At 45.5% G+C, this 22237-nt stretch overlaps 1 protein-coding gene across 3 annotated transcripts in view; it reads right to left on the reverse strand.

Moving 5' to 3' along the window:
• Positions 1-22237, reverse strand: part of ARHGAP42 (Rho GTPase activating protein 42) — a 213143-nt gene that overhangs the window by 160145 nt on the left and 30761 nt on the right. Inside the window, exon 1 of one of the 3 annotated variants that reach the window (XM_069969609.1) lies at positions 9735-9753. The exons of the other annotated variants lie outside the window; for them this stretch is intronic. The gene's annotated coding sequence lies outside the window, so the exon portion shown is untranslated. Of the gene's footprint in view, positions 1-9734; positions 9754-22237 lie in introns of those variants that run through there. 3 annotated transcript variants of the gene reach the window in all.

A 22237-nucleotide genomic window follows, 5' to 3' on the forward strand; every position in this document is an offset into this window, starting at 1 on the left:
TATCAGCTGCTGTATGTCCTGCAGGAAGTGGTGTATTCTTTCTAGTCGGCAGAGCAGGAGAGGTTTTCTATGGGGATTTGCTGCTGCTCTGGACAGTTCCTGACATGGACAGAGATGGCAGCAGAGAGCACTGTGTCAGACTGGAGAGAATTTACCACTTCCTGCAGGACATACAGCAGTTGATAAGAACTGGAAGGCATGATTTTTTTCTTTTTATAGAAATAAGTTACAAATCTCTGGCACTTTTTGGCACCAGTTGATCTGAAAGATAAACATTGGGGTGAACAACCCCTTTAAGTTAACTCCCTGGGGGCCAGACTGTGCACTGTTGGCAGGGGCGGTCTTGGCATTTCTGGGGCCCCAAGCAAAGTCATGTCTGGGGCCCCCCCATGCCCCCCCTCCTCGACATGCGCTGCCCCCCCCCCAGTAGTCCTCTTATAACCCTCCTACCACCATACAGAGATTACATATCACTGCTCTTAACAAAACAGGAAGATATTACCAATGATGCCATAACATAATACTGCCACACCATGACCCCTATCACTACAGACCCTATAACAGAGTGCAGTTACATCCAGTGACTTACAGGAGGCGTCTTCTCTGATCAGCGTCTTTTACTTTTTTTTCTTTCTGTCTCCATCCAGCGTGAGCCACCTTGAAGTCTTCTCCCGGCTGGTAATCTTTCCTCCAGAATCTGTCAGAGAAATATTTTAGGCTCCAACACATACAGTAGTTAGGTCCCCTCTACGTCTATATAGTAGTTATGCCCCTCTGTGCCCCCACAAATTAAAGGTGTCCCTGTGCTCCCACTTAATAATTAGGTATGTTCTGTGCCCCAGTATAGTAGTGAGGCATATAGGCACTTCTGTGCAGTCCCAATGTAATAAAGACCGCTGTGTGCTGCCCCCAGTTATATAGACCCCTTGTGCGCTGCCGACAGTAGTGAATACCACTTGTGTGCTGCCCCCAGTAGTATATACCTCTTGTGTGCTGTCCCCAGTGGTATATAAACCCCCCTGTGTGCTCCCGCAGTTATATATAGACCTGTGTGATCCCCCAGTTATACATAGCCCCCCTGTGTGCTCCCCCAGTATACTATATAGACCCCCTGTGTGCTGCTCCCAGTCGTATATACCCCGTGTGCTCCCCCCAGTTGTATATACCCCCCGTGTGCTGCCCCCAGTTGTATATACCCCGTGTGCTGCCCCCAGTTTTATATACCCCCTGTGCGCTCCCCCATTTGTATATAGCCCCCTGTGAGCTCCCCCACTTGTATATAGCCCCCTGTGAGCTCCCCCACTTGTATATAGCCCCCTGTGTGCTCCCGTTTATATAGCCCCCCTGTGCGCTCCCCCCGTTTATATAGCCCCCGTGCACTCCCCCACTTATATAGAGCCCCCCTGTGTGCTCCCCTGTTTATATAGCCCCCCCGTGCGCTCCCCCGTTTATATAGACCCCTACTGTGTGCTCCCCCCGTTTATGAAGCCCCCCTGTGCTCTCCCCCGTTTATATAGCCCCCTGTGCGCTCCCCCCGTTTATATAGCCCCCTGTGCGCTCCCCCCGTTTATATAGCCCCCCTGTTCGCTCCCCCCGTTTATATAGCCCCCCTGTGCGCTCCCCCGTTTATATAGACCCCTACTGTGTGCTCCCCCCGTTTATGAAGCCCCCCTGTGCTCTCCCCCGTTTATATAGCCCCCTGTGCGCTCCCCCCGTTTATATAGCCCCCTGTGCGCTCCCCCCATTTATATAGCCCCCCTGTGCGCTCCCCCCGTTTATATAGCCCCCCTGTGCGCTCCCCCCATTTATATAGCCCCCCTGTGCGCTCCCCCCGTTTATATAGCCCCCTGTGCGCTCCCCCCGTTTATATAGCCCCCTGTGCGCTCCCCCCGTTTATATAGCCCCCTGTGCGCTCCCCCCGTTTTATATAGGCCCCCCTGTGCGCTCCCCCCGTTTATATAGCCCCCTGTGCGCTCCCCCCGTTTATATAGCCCCCTTGTGCGCTCCTCCCGGTTTATATAGGCCCCCACTGTGTGCTCTACCTCCTATATAGTATATAACACAAAAAAAAAAAAAAAAACATTTTTATTTACCTGGGACCGGCATCTCCTCTTCTCTTCTCTCTTGTGGCCGCGGGAAGTGTTTCCCCTGCGGCCACATAAGGCCACTCTCCCGTTGTCATGGCACCGGCGCTCCAGTGACGCCTCGAGCGCCGGCACCAGAGACACAGAGCAGCCTCTTGTGACCGCAGGGAAAACACTTCCTGCGGCCACAAGAGTGACTGACAGGGAGGGAGCCAATGGCTCCTGCCCTGTCAGTGCCGCTGCTGCCTGTAACTATGTGCGCTCGTTACGAGCGCACATAGTTAGCCACAGCGGTCTTGGGCACCAGAGCAGGGCCCCCCTGGATGTCGGGGGACCCACGCAATTGCGTGGGATGCTTGGTGCCCAAGACCGCTACTGACTGTTGGTGGGGAGGGGAGCGAGGAAATTATACTTACTGCTCTGGTCTTCTGTCTTCTCTATTGGGGTCCAACCAATCAGTGAATATAGTCCTACCTCAGCCACTGACAGAGAGAGGACCGGAGCGGTAAGTATACTTTCCCCACTCCCCCCCATTGCATGCAGTTTAAAGTGTACCTGTACCTTCCGGATCAGCGGTGAGTTCCTCTGCTAATCCGGAAAGTTAGGTCTCTATGGATACGGATGACGCAGTCAGACAATAATGCATTTTCGTCTGATCGTGCCTCAGTTTCCATGACTACCCGACCTACCAGATTAGCCGATAGGGACGATCGTCCATTGTGCATTTCCACAGCTGGTTGTAGGACTGTACTATTAGTTCTAAGCGCTATCTCACAGACAATTCCCGCCACATAGAATTTATACGGCCGACATTAAAAAGACTGATAAATTTTAGACAGTAGCCGTGTTATGTTGTGTGAAGACCCGGACGGCTATCGTCATGACACACAGTTACTCCACAGTTACTCTGCCAAGAACTCTCTATCTTGGAGGGGCGGAGGGGGGTCACATCCAATCGCTGTCACACTGGGTTATGTTAGGAAGAGAATGTGAAAAATAGAAGCGTTATCAAGGCATTTCCAAACACAAAGTACTTGGAAGAGAGCGAGTCTAAGGGTCATGGGAAAAAAAGGAGCGCGCCTTATTCTTCTCTTGGCAACGCTCACAATACGTTAGGACTTTAATTTAAACGTGGGAGAATGAACATGTGTCACGTTGCGTCGAGATGCTCTGCAGATAACGCCGCGTTTGGAAAACATTTCCATTAAAGCATTATTTTTTAAAAAACATATTAAAAATGAGAAATTACATACTGTGTTTCCCCCAAAATAGGACGGTGTCTTATATTAATTTTTCCTCCCAAAAGAGGCACTATGGGGGAGATTTATCAAACATGGTGTAAAGTGAAACTGGCTCAGTTGCCCCTAACAAACAATCAGATTCCACCTTTCATTTTCCAAAGAGTCTGTGAGGAATGAAAGGTGGAATCTGATTGGTTGCTAGGGGCAACTGAGCCAGTTTCACTTTACACCATGTTTGATAAATCTCCCCCTATCAGGGCAGTTTCTAGATCATTTTGGCTACAGGGCGAATGTGAAAAAAAAACAAAACAAAAAAAACAAAACAAAAAAACAGGGGTCTATATACTACTGGGGGAGCACAACCATTTACTACTGATGTTCAGCTCGGACCTTCACCTGACAATAGAACCTGGTAAGTGGAGCTTCACTAAAAGTTGTTGAGTACCCCTGCCATAGATTATGAATTACAACTCCTAGCATGCCCTGACAGCTATATACCTTCAGTAACTGCTGGGAGTTATAGATCTCCCTACAAAATCCTTTTATTTTCATTTTGTTGGGAGAACTCTAACTCCCAGCAGTTCCTAAAGGTTTATAGCTGCCAGGGCATGAAGGGAGTTGTAGTTCCCAATCTATGGGGTTTGGTGTTAAATAGTTCTGGAAAATTCATTTACATGATTAAAAAATTTAACACCCAACCCCATTGATTGGGTACTACAACTCCTAGCATGCTCTGACAGCTATATACCTTCAGTAACTGCTGGGAGTTATAGTTCTCCCTACAAAATGCATCTATTTTTATTTTGTTGGGAGAACTACCACTCCAGTTCCTGAAGGTTTATAACTGACAGTGTCAGGTCATGCTGGGAGGTGTAGTTCACAACTTTACATTATAATATATATTTTTTTAATCCTAGGGGCCTGCCCAGCTTCCACTCTTAAAGTTTACATTACAGTTCTTTTCTTTTATACAAATTTTTACTACAAATTTATACAAATTTTTACTACCTGCTGTCTGCTCCTGTGCTGCCTCTCTCCTCACACAGGACAGGCGGGAATCAGCAAATGGCATCTGCCGGGAACAGGATCAGGGGCGAGGGCGGCGCTGGGGAGAAGAGTGGGCCCTGGGAATGTGAGGGCGTCATTTGAGAAGTAAGGGCAGCGCTGGGGATGTGAGGGAAGCTTGGAGGAGACATAGGCATGTCACAGTGGGCGGGGGATGTAGCCGGGCATAGAAGGGGCCGGGACCAGCCCAGGAGGCCAGTAACTTCTCCTGACAGCACCCCCCGCGGCACATCTGTTAGCTGTCCGTGACCGACAGCTCTCTCCCCCCCCCTGCCCCCCGCGGCACATCAGTGCTGTCAGCCGAGGGTGGCAGTGAGATGTGCCACAGGGGGCTCTATGCTGTCGGCCGTGGGCAGCGATCAGATGTCAGTGCGGGTTACTGCGACCTCCCCCCTGTCAGCGCCCCGGGCAGCCGCCCGGCGCACACGGTGGTAGAAACGGCCCTGACCCCCATGTCTTATTTTCGGAGTATGTATTTATTTCTGACCCCCAGGCCTGCCCCCTCGGCTCTCTCCCCCTGGCCTTCCACCTCAGCTCTCTTCGTCCTCAGCTCTCCCCCTGGCATACTCAACAACTTTCTGTAGACCGGAAGACCGGGAATGTGCGGCGGGATGGCAGGACATGTGGACGTACATTGGGGACATGGAGCATTGCGTCTGTGGTGCCGGCTGTCAAGGTCCACAAGGGGATTAGGTGAGTGGGGGGGGGGGGGCTGGGTTGAGAAGGTGGTTAGCAGCCTTACGTTCAGGGGGCGCCTTATTTTTGGGGAGATGCCTCATTTTAGGCTACTTGACAGGCTAGCTGGGGTGTCTTATATTAGGAGGATGTCTTATTTTTAGGGAAACACGGTACAAGCCGTAACTTTCACTTTCTAGGGTCAACGGCAGGCGACTGGAGTCAGCAAATAGGGGCCTGTAAAGACTAAATCCATAGCCCAACGTTTACCTAGAAGTAAGAGGATTATGGAATCATAAACAATTCAAAAACTTACAAAAACAAGGGGAAAAAAAATTAAGCCTTGGGTTAAAACGGTTACACAAGACTCCACAGGCTGAATGGATGAATGAATGGAAATGTTCCGGGGGGGGGGGGGGGGAAAGACTTGTGGAATTGCTTTTGGGCTGATCATCCGCGGTCGTGTTACGAGTGGCGACAATCAGTTCTTTGTTGTGTAACATGTGAAGAAAATGGGTTTTATTTGTTGAAGGGAAAATGGGCATGTAACGGCGCAAACCAATTCAGTACCGGGCTTTAAGCTTGTTGTGTTTGCTCTCATTGAGCTCGGAGATATTGTCGCGTTCATTAACGGAAACAAAGAGACAATACGGGGAACAGCTCAAAGAGAGACGCGAGTTACCACATGCAGATGGAAAGGGGAAGAGGCGCTCGTCTGGGAAAGATGGTAATACAGCGGATAGAGAGAGATGAATGGGAGACAAGGTGAACTCCAGGCACAAACTTAAAATGGCGACCCCCATTATGAAGGGACTTTCCCATCTCACATATTATATCCAGCTGATCACGCTAGAACATGGGGTCTCCAGCAATCTTAAAGTCGAAGTCTGTCCAGAACCATTTTTAAAGCAAGTGCTGGGGACGGGTAGGATAAAAGAAAAAAACTGCTCTCACCTCCCTGGCTCCAGCGCTGGTGGCCACATCCTGCCTCTCTGTTTCCCAGCTCCCCGTCCACTTCCGGATCTGAGCGGGGATCTGGGTCATGACGTGTCTGATCCACTCAGCCAGTCAACGGTCATAGTAAGGTCCCGCCTCGGCCGCTGACTCGCTGAGCGGACCTCACACGTCACTACCCGGATCCCAGCTCAGACCAGGAAGCGGCCAGGGACCAGAGTGGCAGTATGCAGGAAGCAGGGGAGGTAAAAGCATTTTCTTACTTATATCCGCCCCCTCCACAGTACTGGGTCTGGACAGACTTCCCCTTTAAGAGCCCCTTAGAGTGAAGTGGCTGGTCAAATAAGGGAAACTCGACCACTGGCATTCATTTCAAAGTTCAGAAAACCTCTCTGATTTTTTTATTGCTGCTTCCTTAACTTATTTGTAAGAGATGTCTATTGTGATTGCAGAACAGTCAATGTTCCACCCATACATAATAAGTGCATTGTGAATTATCAGAATTGATATCCGATATTTTCCCAGAAGTAGAGGAAGAAAAATTAGGAATTAAAAAAAAAATTCCAGTCATTACATTGTTCCTCTTTGGGCTTTTAGGACTCTAAAACTCATGGAATTCTTTGAGTCTCAGACGCAACTATAATAATATTCTACATCAAGTTCCTTCCAACTTTTTCACAGAGCGTTGACAGGATGAAGATGGTTATGGACCAATTTTTTAATTTCTATGATAAATTGTCTTTAACCCTCCATAACTTTATTTTTTTTTTCTTTTCAGTTTAGCTGTTTTAATTCCCATCTTATTCAGCCGATTTCTTACAGTTTTGTCAAATACCATGGGTCCACCTGTAGGATTTCCTTTTATAACTTCATTGTTAACACTTTTTACACAGAGAAACACAACTGGGAACAACCAACATCCTTTTCCAAACTCTGAGTTAGATTACATACTGAAGAATCCCTTCTATTGTTACCACTGACACCTCGGGGTCAATTTCTTTCTTTCAATTATCTTAGTCCACAACAAAGTAAAGGCTATAGAATCATTTGCAGTATTAGACTTGTGCCAGAATTTTTTTTTAAATTACAATGGGATTTTATTTCTCTTCTTCAACTGGAAAATCAAATATCATTAATATAATAATTTATTTCCCAATGTTTAGGGGATGTTTTTATGAAATCAGAAAGTTAAACTATTAGAGGGATACTTCGGCAATTCTTTTCCTTCAAATTATCAGCTACCAAAATCTGTATAATTTCCACTGGAGTACCCCTTAAATATTGCTTTGTGTCATATCTGTAACTTTAGCTTTTTCTCCAAAAAAAAAAAAAAAAAAAAAAAAAGGTTACCATCCTCCAAGTCCATAATTTTTGCCAGGGGTCACAGTATGATAGGGTACAGTATTAGTATGTTAAAAGCTGAGACGAGATAGAATCCTTTGGTGTTGTTTTTTCTGGATATGTTCTAACTTGAAATGTTATACAGATACCCAATGAGCCGACCCAGTCAGTCAGGCATAAGGATATCCTGAAGGTCCTATTTACTCCCCCACAACCCTAGAAAGTTTTATAGCCTCCTGGATATGAGAGATTACTGCATTTCTATTGGCTTTAACTAATTTATAGAACAGTAGTCATTCCATTGTCTCTGACACACCAGCAGTTCTGCAGTATATTTAAAGGTTAGTCTGGGAAAGCAAATAATATTAGGGGAGAAGAAGTGGTGAGAACAATCCATGCTTGGTCTCCTGGCCCCACAGGAACTGCCCGCTCAGCCAATCAGTGAGTAAGGTCCCCTATTCCACGGCCCGATCAATAATGTAAACGAGCGCAGATCTGCTAGATCAGCGCTCGTTTACTGGGCCTATTCCACGGCCCGATGATCGTTTAGCAAGGGCTGCAGGGACATCTTTACCGATGTCCTTGCAGCCCTTATTACCTAGCAGGGCTTCTCCTCCGCTCCGTCTTCATCCCGGTTTCACGCACAGAATCAACTCCGGAGCGGCCTGACTAAGCTGTCAGACCGCTTAGCCATTCGCCGCCCGCTGCGGTCCTGTGATTGGCTGAGTGGTTTGACAGCTCAGTCAGGTGGCACCGAAGCTGCTGCTGCCCGCGGGAACGGGATGAAGACGGAGCGTGGGAGAAGCCCTTCTAGGTAATGTATGCTGCTTGAATCGTCGGTCTCCTGCCGTGCATCGCTATTCCACGCAGCGATAAACGGTGGGTGACCGATGATTTTAAATAAAAGATAAGCCGATGACACGATCATCGTCTGATCATTTTCTCTATTCCACTAAGCGATAATCGGCCGAATTGGCTGAGCAAACAGTTCCTGTGGGGCCGTGACATCACAGGAACCAGGAGATGCAAGAGATCAGTGGCCGACTGGGAGTTATCTGCTTCTGTATGTTCTCCAGAATACAGTAAACTCCCCCTTTAAGATTTGGTTACAAAAAAATGACCCTAACAAACTCTTAGATAGGATACGGAAACGATGACTACACAAGAATGAACCAAGAGCCAACACCGGACTGGCTAAAACTGGATTAATAAAGGTATCATAGGAATACAAAGAAAACCAGGTTTAAACACACAAAGCATATATTATAATCCACACCACACTGCAAAGGTGAAAGATATTTACAGAGAGGCTAACCAGACAGAAATTCCTACTCCATAAGATGAGCAACAAGATGAGCTGATCCAGAGTAACGGATCAGCTGTGAGGTGGAATAAACAGACAAAAAGAGATGTCACAATAGCATTGTTATTAGTAACCGAGGGCAAATGGGAGCAAGTAAAGAATATAACAAACTCAAAGTCATGAGCCTTCTGTATACATTGGGGGCGCTCTACCTGTCTCTTCTCAGGCTGATACACTGGGAGAAGCAGGATGAGGCAGATGGGGCCTTGAAGCCTATTGAGATGATTTATCTACTTTAAGAGATTTGGGGCATGAAAGGTCATATGTTGGTGTATTCTTTCCAGTCTGACACAGTGCTCTCTGCTGCCATCTCTGTCCATGTCAGGAACTGTCCAGAGCAGGAGAGGTTTTCTATAGGGATTTGCTACTGCTCTGGACAGTTCCTGACATGGACTGAGAGGGCGGCAGAGAGCACTATGTCAGACTGGAGAGAATATATCACTTCCTGCAGGACATACAGCAGATGATCAGAACTTTTCTCTTTCTTTTAACAAAACTTTCTGCCACTAGAATTAAAAACCTTTGTAGTGCCCCTTTAAGATGTTCCCTTATGAGAGATCTTCAACAAATGGGTTTTTGGAGCTGCTTGATGGCTGTTCTAGGGTTCTAGGAAACTACTGCACTCTAAAAGTTTTAACATTTGTCTCCTACAACAATATTAGCACCAATATAAGCGACGGTTATTACACCTACCTGTAGCGATATAGTGTTTGCATACAATACAACATGTACCTCTTCAATCATCTTCACAGATAGATAATATATTGTAATGGAAAAAGGCATAAAACACAAACATAATTTCCACACTATAACTCATGCAGCGTCCCCTGCTGGTCGCGGGCGCAGCTTATTATCCAGACAACAGAAGACCAAACCCCATAGAGAGAATCATTAAGAATCCTGGCCCCATACGTTTCTATTCCTTCTCAGCGGTTCTTATTTACAGACAGAATTACCCACCATGGTCGGAATAAAATTTTAATGTGGTTATTTATTTGTCGCAATGGTCACCTTTAAGTTCAGGTTTTTGATTGTGCTCCTTGCCGAAATGGAAGTAAAACAAATAGGCATGAAATCAGATCACCACAGGCTCCCGTTTCAAATGAATCTGCAAAAACAGGCAGAGCCGTAATACAAAGTCTGCGCAAAGACATTTGATCACCAACCGAACGCTACGACACTGATCATTTTTCCTTATGAAGCCGAGAAAAAAAAAAAAACTAAGAAAGAAAGAGCTGGAATATAACAAGTCTAGGGGAAGAGAAGTAATGGACAAAACACACAATTAAAGTTTAGCATAAAAACCAACAAAAAAGTACAACTTATAGGAATATGGATAGGAAGGCAACATCCTCTATGGGCTCCAGGCGTCGTATCCCATCATCCATCCTGGACTCCATTGTGTATCTTTGTGGACTCCAAAAGGGATGACTTAAATCTTTGCCAGACTAAAAGTCACCCCCGCTCCGACACATGGTCAGCCATGTATCGTAATCTGTGGGGTCTAAATCATATATTTGGTGAGTTAGTGAGAAAACGGAAGCAGAGTTGTACAATTTTAGATACATGAAAGACAATGGCCCTGTTACACATGCGTCCGCAACCCGTACCACAGGCCACAGCAGCCCCTGGTCTTCTCCTTCTCTCTCTTCTACTGTGGCGGACCTACATCCCTAATGTCGCAGGTCTGCAGGTCAACCCCTCCAGTGTCCCTCTTACCTATCCCCACTCCTGCTCTTCCTCATTGACGAAGCAGCTACTTGCAGCTTATGTGTGTATACAGTATATACTTCCTGGTCTGCCATCTTTTCCTGTTCTGGCCCCTGTGTCCTTGCTCTATTAAAGTGTTCCCTGAGCCATCTCTTGACTGTGTCCCTGACCATCTCCTGCCCGTATTTCTGCCCATCTCCTGCCTGTGTTCCTAACCGTCTCCTACCCGTGTTCCTAACCGTCTCCTACCCGTGTTCCTGACCTTCGCTTGCCTGTGTTCCTGCCCATCTCCTGCCTGTGTTCCTGCCCATCTCCTGCCTGTGTTCCTGACCATCTCCTGCCCGTGTTCCTGTTCATTTTCTACCTGTGTTCCTGCCCATCTCCTGCATATGTTCCTGACCATCTCCTGCCTGTGTTCCTGACCATCTCCTGCCTGTGTTCCTGACTGTCTCCTGCCCGTGTTCCTATTAATTTCCTACCTGTGTTCCTGCCCATCTCCTGCCTGTGTTCCTGACCATCTCCTGCATGTGTTCCTGACCATCTCCTGCCTGTGTTCCTGACCATCTCCTGTCCGTGTTCCTGACCATCTCCTGCCCGTGTTCCTGATCATCTCCTGCCCGTGTTCCTGACCATCTCCTGCCCGTGTTCCTGACCATCTCCTGCCTGTGTTCCTGACCATCTCCTGCCCGTGTTCCTGACCATCTCCTGCCTGTCTTCCTGACCATCTCCTGCCCGTGTTTCCGACCATTTCCTGCCCGTTCCTGATCATCTGCCTGTGTTCCTGACCATCTCCTGCCCATGTTCCTGACCATCTCCTGCCTGTGTTCCCGACAATCTCCTGCCCGTGTTCCTGACCATCTCCTCCTGCCCGTGTTCCTGACCATCTCCTGCCCGTGTTCCTGACCATCTCCTGCCCGTGTTCCTGATCATCTGCCTGTCTTCCTGACCATCTCCTGCCCATGTTCCTGACCATCTCCTGCCTGTGTTCCCGACAATCTCCTGCCCGTGTTCCTGACCATCTCCTGCCCGTGTTCCTGATCATCTCCTGTCTGTGTTCCTGACCATTCCGGTCCATTTCTCTGTCCCAAAAGTCCTCTTAATTTGACATTATTTAAACAATAAAAAAAAATGCACCAATGTGTTATGGAGCAACTCGGCAGAAGTGAGCCACAGCTGAACCACAGGTTTAACTTTTATATTTATGCTATTAGGCTAATAAATGAAATGAAGTGAGGTGTCAGCCCTCTAATGCATATGTCACTAGTCCATCTCAAATTCGGTCATTTGGTATATTTTTTTTTTAGAAAAGCATGGCCACTGTCTTCCACAGACAGTATGACTCGTCTCCAGTTCAGGTACAGTTTGTAATTACGCTCCATTCACTTCAATGGAACTGAGCTGCAAAATCTACACCCAAACTGCAGACAAGAGTGGTGCTGTCTCTGGAAGAAAGTTGCCATGTTTTTCTAGTATCCCTTTAATGATGCTCCGAGGATTCTGCTCGGAGGCCTCCGAGGTTTTATGATGTGACTCACAATAAAGAACTGACTTTTACAGAACTTGAGAAGTTTTCTTTTGTTATCAGGCTAATAAGTTTTGGTGTTTCGACTTCAAGGACACAAATTGGTTGCTCATGTTTGGTAAATAACACGAGGCTCTAATTGCCTATAAATTAGTCATACAAAGCAAAAAAGAAGAAAACAGTATTAAAAATAACCTGAAATGAGACACACATTACATCAGCCAACAGGATCTTCTGTCACCCCGCAAATAACACACATGGTACAGTCCAGTTGTGCAACATTTGTGGTCTAGTTGTATGAATCTTCTCAATATGTCTTCCATCCACACCCTATTACCCCGACTTCTAACTAAGTGCTGTGTTTTCGCCTTAATTCCAAGAATTTTGCATCATCGGCTGAATTTTAATATGGAAAGAGACCAGGAGAGTGAAAAATGAGCAAAGCAATCAACATCGCAAAGCCAAAAAATCTTCTTTGTTTATCCAACAAATCCAAGTTTCCCTCCACCGCTCATGCAAAATATCAACCCAATGAAGTCGCACATCTCAGTTTACTGGAAATAGAATATCTGCCCGGGTGATACATCACCAGATCATTGCCTCGTGACCCCCCCCCCCCCCCCCAGCCTCATAGACCTGTCATCGGGGAATTTCGGGAGCCAGCTGATCTTAGACCTGTTGACAAATTGGGTGTTTGGAGCGGAACAGCCGCTGAAATATGTCTAAACAAAAAACACGGGACGCATGAAGGAAGATGAAATCCAAAAAGTCTCTATAAAAAGATATGATAAATTAGACACCGATCATCTGCAACCAGAAAGCAATACGTAACAGGGTTAAAGAATAGTCCATCAATGAGTAACTGCCAGGGGATGCTCCAGACGATGGGCGTCCATCCCAGTGATCGGCACTGGTTTACAGACCCTTTACGTGTTCTCTCCTTTGTCCTTTTCTCCCAATCTACACTGTGTGATCTGCCCTTCTCGAAAACTTGGATACATTGTTGGTTGCTTGACCTGTCATCAACTTCAATATTATCGCCTCTTTACTTTATTGGCCACACAATGCGATTGGCCAACGAGAATCTGTTTTGGGGGGAGAGTTGGAAGGCCCTCTTTCACATTAGAAACAGATCGCTGATCTCAGGGAGACCAGCCAAACGATAACACTGCCAGCTGCTAGTGAAAGCACTCAATGCAGTGAAATCCTAGGTGCATTGCTCCCTGGGAAACACGAATATGCAAAAGAAGAGCCCGTGGAGCCTCATTGAATAGTCTGGAAACACAGGACTAGCCAGATATCCCTTCGGAAAGGATCTGTTTCTCTTATGGTTCTATTAGGCATTGCTCCCACCTAGCCAGAATCCTGCTTCACACTGATGAGGGGCAACACCCTGAAACAGCAGTATGTGGATGGATACCTGGCCTTGGTTTTTCCCTTGTTTTTACACTGAATTATAGGGCCACTTAATATGGTGATTTTGGTGGTTTCCTTACAGGAGCCACCCCTTGGCTGGGTCCTTTCCGGAGGGATATCTGGCTAGTCCTGTGTTTCGAGACTCTTTGATGAGGCTCCACGGGCTCTTCTTTTGCTCTTTCACATTAGACAGTCTTTCTGAGATGGGACAGACGATATTTCATAGCAAGCAAGCACCAACAGGCAACCTGGACAATCTAAAGATCTACCAGGCAGCCCCTCCGGCTGCCCCTTGTGCCCCTCTCCTCCCCGACATCAATCGGGGAGGAGCGGGAAGGGAGAGGGGCACAAGGAGCAGTCGGAGGGGCTGCCTGGTAGATCTTTAGATTGTCCAGGTCGCCTGTAGGAGATAATCGGTGGTCTGCTGCTGCTGCTCCCATTACACGGAGCGACGGCCAGCAGGCCCTCGCTATCTTTATCGGTATTTTAGGTCATTATGTATGTTGGCTAATCGGTTATTTAAAACTTGGCCTATTACACAAAATGATTATCGTCCAGAACGGCCTGTAATCGGGCAAGTACAGCCAATAATCACTTCATGTAATAGTACCTTAGGCAAACTTATTTCTATGGGGGCCTACAAGGGTTGATGACCAGATCAATACATCAGCAAGTGTTCCACTTCCCTGCAGCGCCGCCACAGGGGGAAATGAGGCATTACACTAGTAACACGGCTGTGCTGTCTTGGTGCTGCATGAATGGGCCTTACCGAGAAAAAACTTTTACAGCTATTCGCCATTATAACTAATAGATAGAAGTGGTTTTTGGTACACCGATCAAATGAGTACTTCAAAAATCACTCACGAGGAGCCGCCTCTTAAGAATTTTTTTTTCCATTTTGTTCTAGCTATCGGTGTTGTTAGTTCTAGTATGAGATCGGTTAATAAATGATGGCCTGTCAACAGACAAGTCACCGTTGCTCAATTCTCAATGGGAAGAGCACTTAGGTTTTCTGACCTGCTGAGAGCTGTGGTGACTGGAAATTGCATCGACTGCAACAATGTCCTTAGCCTGTTAGGTGGACCTTTACCCCTGCTAAGCTGTCAATTAGGTGTGGTCACCCATTGAAAACCAAATGATGGTGACGTCCACTTGACAGTCCAAACTTTCGTTTGCATACCGTGTACTGAAACTAAGGGCCGTAATACATGGCCTGATATACTGCTATATTGGCGCTGGCTTACCGAGCTTCGATGATCGTGCTGCAAGGGATATATATATATATATATATATATATATATATATGATTAAATATGATGAAAGTGTATAAATGTAAATTAATAAACATCATACTTACCTGTCCAGGCTCCCCTGGTGTCCTCTTGCCTGTTCTGAGCCCACCCCAGCCAACTGCTGAATCTTCTGAAACCGCCTCTGAAGTGACAGGCCGCTCAGCCAATCGCTGGCCAAGACGTGACAGTGCCTGGCTGGGCGGCCAGTCACTTCACAGCCAGGTGAACAACGGGGGAACATGAATAGGTAAGTATAATTTTTATTATTTTACTTTACCCTTTCACCAGCCATTGGTTGCGCATTACTATTACACATAGCGATGTGCGACCGCAGCTGAAGATTTTTAAACACGTTAAAGCCAATGATCAACTGATGATCAACTCTGCAGCTGATTTCTGTCTTTATTACACAGAGAAATTTCGGCCCAAATCAGCCTGACCCAGCAGGTAAACACTCTATGTAATAGGACCCTAACATATCAGTAAGGGTATTAAAGGAGTACTCCAGTGAAAGTTTTTCTCTTTCAAATCAGCTAGCAGCAGAAAGTGACAGACATTTATAATTTACTATAAAAAATCACCAATCCCCCAGTACTTATCAGCTGTTGTACATCCTGCAAGAAGCGGAGTATTCTTTTCAGTCTGACACAGTGCTCTCTGCTGCCACCTCTGTCCATTTCAGGAACTGCCAAGAACAGTAGCAAATCCTCATAGAAAACCACTTATGTTCTCCAGACGGGGGAAAATAAACCACTTCCTGCAGGGCAAACAGCAGCTGATAAGTACTGGAAGACTCAATATTTTTTTTTAAATAGAAGTAAATTACAAATCTCTGGCACTTTCTGACACCAGTTGTTTTTTTTTCTTAGATGACACCACAATTCACAAGTACAGCCAACTTTGTCAACTGAAAGAAAAGTTTTACGAGAAAGAAAGTACAGTCTTTCCATGGTTAGAGCCGCACTTAAAATAGCAGGTTCAGCAATGCTACAGCACGTCGGCACTGCTATTCTTTACCATTGTCACAATCAATTACTAGACCTTGTGGAGAACACGACCGAACTCTCATCTTATCGATCGGATGAACTTATAGATTGTGTCACCTCTTCATAGTTTGCCTCCTACTGCAATCCCTGACGTAATAGTATCCGCTATAATACAACCAAGCTCCCTGCTGACAACCAACTCACTGTGAAAGGGGTTGGGGAAGATACATTAAGTGGCACTCTTATACATTGGGTTATTGGAAGGGGCTGCAGTGAACCAGGGGCAAATATAGTCCGTGTTTTGTATTTTTCAGGGCCCCAGCAACATATTATGATATTTTTTTCCCAAAACCACAAAATACCCCTTTAAAGCGACTCTGTACCCACAATCTGACCCTCCCAAACCACTTGTACCTTCGGATAGCTGCTTTTAATCCAAGAGCTGTCCTGGGGTCCGTTCGGCAGGTGATGCAGTTATTGTCCTAAAAAACTACTTTTAAACTTGCAGCCCCGTGCCCAACGGGAGTATCTGTGCCCTAACTTTGCACCACACCTCCGTCCCATCCTCTTCATCATTAGGAATGTCACTGGAACATTTTCTACATGCTGAACACTGCACAGGTGCTTATGGATACAGCCCATGTTTAGTATTCACACAGGTGGGGAATAGGAGACAATCTGCCTGGAGCATTCCTAATGATGAGGAGGGTGGGGAGGAGGAACAGAGAGGGCGTGCCAGCCTAATGCATACACAATCTAGGCCACACTTGTTGGGCACGGGGCTGCCAGTTTAAAAGTTGTTTTTTAGGACAATAACTGCATCACCTGCCGAACGCACCCCAGGACAGATCTTAGATTAAAAGCAGCTATCCGAAGGTACAAGTGGTTTTGGGGGGATCAGATTGTGGGTACAGAGTCGCTATAAAAGCATTTCTACTTTAGACAATCCTACTTGTTGGAAGGGTCCTTTAACAATAAGTTGATTATACTGTCCTTACTACGACCCCTGCAATCAAAGGGGACATTTACAGCAAGTGTTCAATTTTCCTGCAGCGCCACCACAGGGGAAATTTAGCCTTACACAGTATCTATTCAAATCAATAGGATGTCTGTCTAATACAGGACGACACTGGTCCTCCAGAACCAGAGGCGCTCTTTGTATTCTGGCCAAGAGATCAGAATCAGAGCCTACCATACACTTTAAACTAAGACTCCTCCTAAAGGATATACGTCACCATAACCCCTTTATATTAGGGGCCTTAAAGGGGTTGTCCAGTGAAAATCTTTTTTTTTTCAAATACACTAGTGTCAGGAAGTTTTATAGATTTGTAATTTACTTCTATTTAAAAATCTCAAGTCTTCCCATACTTATCAGCTGCTGTATGTCCTGCAGGAAGTGGTGTTTTATTTTCAGTCTGACACAGTGCTCTCTGCTGACACCTCTGGCCGAGACAGGAACTGTCCAGAGCGGGAAAGGTTTTCTATAGGGACAAAAATAAAACATTTCCTGTAGGACATACAGCAGCTGATAAGTATGGGAAGACTTTAGATTTTTAAATATAAGTAAATTACAAATCTATATAACTTTCAGGCATCAGTTGATTTGAAAGTAAAAGATTTTCGCTGGACAACCCCTTTAAAACAAATCGATGGCAAACACAAACTTGCCAAATTGATAGAAAGTTGCTGAAACATTGGGTTCCCAGGGTCCTATGTCCACCAGTAATCCCATCCGTTGCACAAGAGCTGGGTCATAAAGGGAGCAGTTTATAGGGTTTCTTTCCACAACCCACTTAAGGCGGCTGGAGGCTCCGGAGTGCCACATGCCTCGCAGCTGCTAAACTAATCTTCAAACGTAAAACAGATATTTCCTAATAAACTAGAAAAACAAACAGACCAGAGCAGGAAGTTTTGCTTTTCTTCCTTGGAATCTGTGATTTTAAGGATTCTTGACGTTACCATCCCGCTCTGGGTGAAATGCAATAATTGCAGGAATTCGGAGTTACACCACAAGATCTAAATATTAGAACCATGTTACAATGTAGATGGCTAACCTAATTACAGTCCCCCGAAGACTGAAGACTACCATAAGGTTCAGCTTGAAGAGAAGCGACCCCATTGGTGAACCTTGGCTGAAAATGCAGTTCCTTAAAGGGGAACTCCAGTGTTTTTTTTTTGTTTTGTTTTTGTTTTAAATGAACTGGTACCAGAAACTTATATCGATTTGTAGGTAACTTTTATTTAAAAATCTCAGTCCTTTCAGTACTTATCAGCTGCTGGATGCCCTGTAGGAAGTGGTGTATTCTTTCCAGTCTGACACATTGTTCTCTGCTGCCACCTCTGTCCATGTCAGGAACTGTCCGGAGCAGGAAAGGATTTCTATGGACAGTTCCTGACATGGACAGAGGTGGCAGCAGAGAGAACTGTGTAAGACTGAAAAGAATACACCCCTTCCTGCAGGACATAAAGCAGCTGATAAGTACTGGAAGGAGTGAAATTTTTAAATAGAAATAAATTACAAATCTGTATAACTTTCCGACACCAGTTTATGTGAATTTTTTTTTGGTCTGTCTGGGGTGGGGTGGGGGGTTGTCTGGAGTAGTACTAAGCTGTTTAGGGCACTATTATTTGGGCATTGTATGGCAGTATTCTGCAATATAGAATTAAAAAAAAAATTCTATATAGTATAAACATTTTTTAGAAAAACAATAGGAGAGGCATGCTTTGCTGCACACAAATACCCCTGCATATTTTTATCAGGGCGACTAGGACCCCAAGTACATTTATGGGGCTGTTTAGAATTAGAAAAAAAAACTTAGGCTGGGTCCACACTAAGTTTTTTTAATCCGTTTTTGCAAAAAAAACAAACAAAAAAACGGATGAAAAATGGCTGGAAAAATTGGATGCATTTGTTTGCATTTTTTTAATGTACACAAAAGTAAGGTCAGGTATGCTTTTGTGTACGTTAAAAAAAAAACGTATGCGTTGTGATCCGTTTTTTTTTATAATGGAAGTCAATGGGAAAACGGATCAAAATGGATGCACAGAAATGCATCCATTTTTCCATCCATTTTTTTGAAAAACGGATTGCAAAAATGTAGTGTGTACCCAGCCTTAGCTGTTTTCTTCTACGAAGAGCACCATTTTTGAGCTCAAATTGTGTTTCAGAACTCATCAGCTGCTGTATGTCCAGCAGGAAGTGGTGTATTCTCTCCAGTCTGACAGGTTCTCTGCTGCCACCTCTGTCCATGTCAGGAACTGTCCAGAGCAGGAGAGGTTTTCTATGGGGATTTGCTACTGCTCTGGACAGTTCCTGACATGGACAGAGGTGGCAGCAGAGAGCACTGTGTCAGACTGGAAAGAATACACCACTATATCTAAGGGGATTTAGATCTGTAATAACCCATTATAATACAATCCATAGCTCTACTAGTAACAAGTAGATGGTTTCCAGGTAGCTAAAGAACATTTTCCCCTTTATATGCTTTATTAATCACAATGAGAATTTCGCCCTTGATAAGAGTAAATCCAGAGTTTGTCTATGCGCGGCTCTACCAGATCAGACACTCTCTGGGCCGAGCCTTTCCCACCCCTGTATATTCCAGCTTGGACGTTATGGCCGTCATCGTCTCATCTGCATAGCGATGTAAAGCCGCTCCTCGCCATGGGACCGCTTCTAATTAATTCCTAGTTCTACAAGTTTGCTAAAGTCTTCTGTAAACAGCGCGCCACTTCCAGCCTTCACTCTCTGACAATGCAGAAACTGGGAGCAGCGCCAGGAATCTGTCTCCGAGAGAGGTGAGCGGCTTTGTACAATCCTCCGAGTGAAAAAAACCACAATCCCCGTAATTAGCTCAGCCGCGAATACAATCGGCGACGGACACAATATTTGCTGCTGCTTTTATTATTATTATGGCTTTTAATTTTACAAGCAGCTACACATCCTAGGATATGTGTTCCCCCCCGCCGTAAAAAAAAGACATTTAATGGAAGTTCTTGACTCTACATGAACATGAGATGTATGAAGCTGGGTGACAACCCCTGTGGGAGGTGTAGCTACAGTTCAGTTGGATGTTATCCAGTCGTCTATGATAGACATCGCTAATAAACCAGTGTAGCCAATTGCTGGTTGTATTGGGTCAACATATTATCTAATCACTGGTCATAGCGGGTCAACATTGTAGCAAATTTCTGGTCGTAGCGGGTCAACATATTAGCCAATGACTGGTTGTAGTGGGTGCACACTGCAGAAAATCACTGGTTGTACCGGTCAATGTTGCAGCCAATCACTGGTTGGACCGGTCAATGTTGCAGCCAATCACTAGTTGTAACGGTCAATGTTGCAGCCAATCACTGGTTGAACGGGTCAATGTTGCAGCCAATCACTGGTTGAACGGGTCAATGTTGCAGCCAATCACTGGTTGAACGGGTCAATGTTGCAGCCAATCACTGGTTGAACGGGTCAATGTTGCAGCCGATCACTGGTTGTACCGGTCAATGTGTTAGCCAATCACTGGTTGGACTGGTCATTGTTGCAGCCAATCACTGGTTGGACCAGTTAATGTTGCAGCCATTCACAGGTTGGACCGGCCCGTGTTAAATCCAATGATTGGTTGGACCGGTCAATGTTAAAGCCAATCACTGGTTGGACGGCTCAATGTTGTAGCCAATAACTGGTTGTAGCGGTCAGTGTTATAACCAATCACTGGTCATAGCGTTCAGGCAATCATTGATCGTAGTGGTTCAACACTGTAGCCAATTACTGATTGTAGGTGAACATTATAGCCAATCACTGGTTTTACCAATCAACACTGCAGCCAATCACTGGTTGTGGAGGATCAGCATTGCAGCCAGTGCTGGGGGAGTTCAGGGGGTAGAGACTGGTGATGGACCTGGGCAGAATTAGAATAAAGTGGTAGAAGTCGGTAAAGTCAGTGTGACGTCTATTAATACTCTATACTTTTACTATATGAGTATAGACCTTGCTATCCATTGTTAATGATTTTACAGGTAAAGTTTTGTGCCCCCATGAATCTACCTTATGTACTAAAAGAGACTGCTCTAAAGAAATAAAGATGCAAACCACAATGACAGAACACAACAGTATAGAACACAAAGCGCAGTGACTAAAAGCCAAATCAGTAGCGACGGGTTCATAGTCCAAGTACAAAGTACAAGAGTTGGTTGAACCGGTCTATGTGATGGTGTCTGTGCCAACATTCCTCCCTCGCTGAACCTGATTGAGACAGGCGGTGACTCACGGACAGGAACACAACCATAACAAGACTATAATGGATGCAGCCCGGCTCATCCAGACGCACTTGGCAAACACAGGAGCTTCTCCGAATGTAAATGTGAACAGAAAAGTGATTAAAGATGGCATCAATCAATGGCCGGGGCGACGTCTCTGATCTCCGTAACTGAGGAAGGATTGATTCCTTATCCCTCACTATCCTTACAGAGAAAGCAGTGATAGGAGGTGTACTGTGAATGAAGGTGTGGCACCGGAGCAGAAGTCAACAGGGCGGGGCTGATATCTTGTACTCAATTCCACCTAGTAAAGGAACCAGCTGGATGAGAGTTTTTGTTCTAGATCTTGGCGCTGACTGATATTGACCTATATTACACCTCTGATTTACATACTGTATGACATGTTGTGTGGTGTTATATTACACAGGTATTGTCTTATTAGAGCAAATATAGTGTCTCATGGAGGAGGCATTGTTCCTTAAAGGGATATTCCCATCTCAACTAACATAGTTATACTTCTAGTTAAGTTAACTATTTTTGCAGATACAGTCATTTAGCAAACTTGCCTTAGCATTTTCAATGCACAGTTACAATACAGTGCCTACATATTGCCTAGACGGCCATGTAAAGGGAAACATACAAAAGAAGCTTCTCTGTATGGTGACAGCATATCCTATAGACGTACAGTCACTTGCTCTGTTTTTGGAATAACACTTTAAGAGCAGCTCAATGAGCCACTCTGCAGTAAGATTTGTCTAACCCAACGCTAATAAATCGTCCATCGATTCCTTTAGTCGTTCCACTTTCAAGTATCCCGATTCCCCAGACTGTGTTGTATCAGACCTCTCTAGGAAATCAGAACAACTGAAAGGCGGAATGACTTTAAAAAGATTATATTAATTGAAAATCGGGCCATTAGATTTGAACTTCGCAACGGCACTGGAACCTGGGATAAACTGGAGCCCGGCGGGGGTCAGGGAGCTTGTGGCGCGGCACTGCAGGGGCATAGGGATGGGTAAGTATACATACATTCTATATTATGTTCACGCACCTCCCTTGCTTTGAAATAGGCACTGTCACTTTACAAAAAGTCCTAAAGACCTAAAAGTTTGGATCAGTTGGGGTCTGGGCATTCAGACCCACCACTAAGCGCCAGAACAAGAGAATACATGGCTTAACGCTTCACTCCCCAGCACTTTGCCTTCTACCTCCATTGTAAGTCTATAGAGACTGTCACCTGCAGCAAGATGGCGATCACAGAGAGAGAAGCGCCTCCGCCAGCTCTATCTAGTGATTGGTGAGGATCTGAAAACCCAGACCCTGAGTGATTAAAACTTT

The sequence above is a fragment of the Dendropsophus ebraccatus genome, chromosome 5, assembly GCF_027789765.1.
Source record: "Dendropsophus ebraccatus isolate aDenEbr1 chromosome 5, aDenEbr1.pat, whole genome shotgun sequence".
NCBI lineage: Eukaryota > Metazoa > Chordata > Amphibia > Anura > Hylidae > Dendropsophus > Dendropsophus ebraccatus.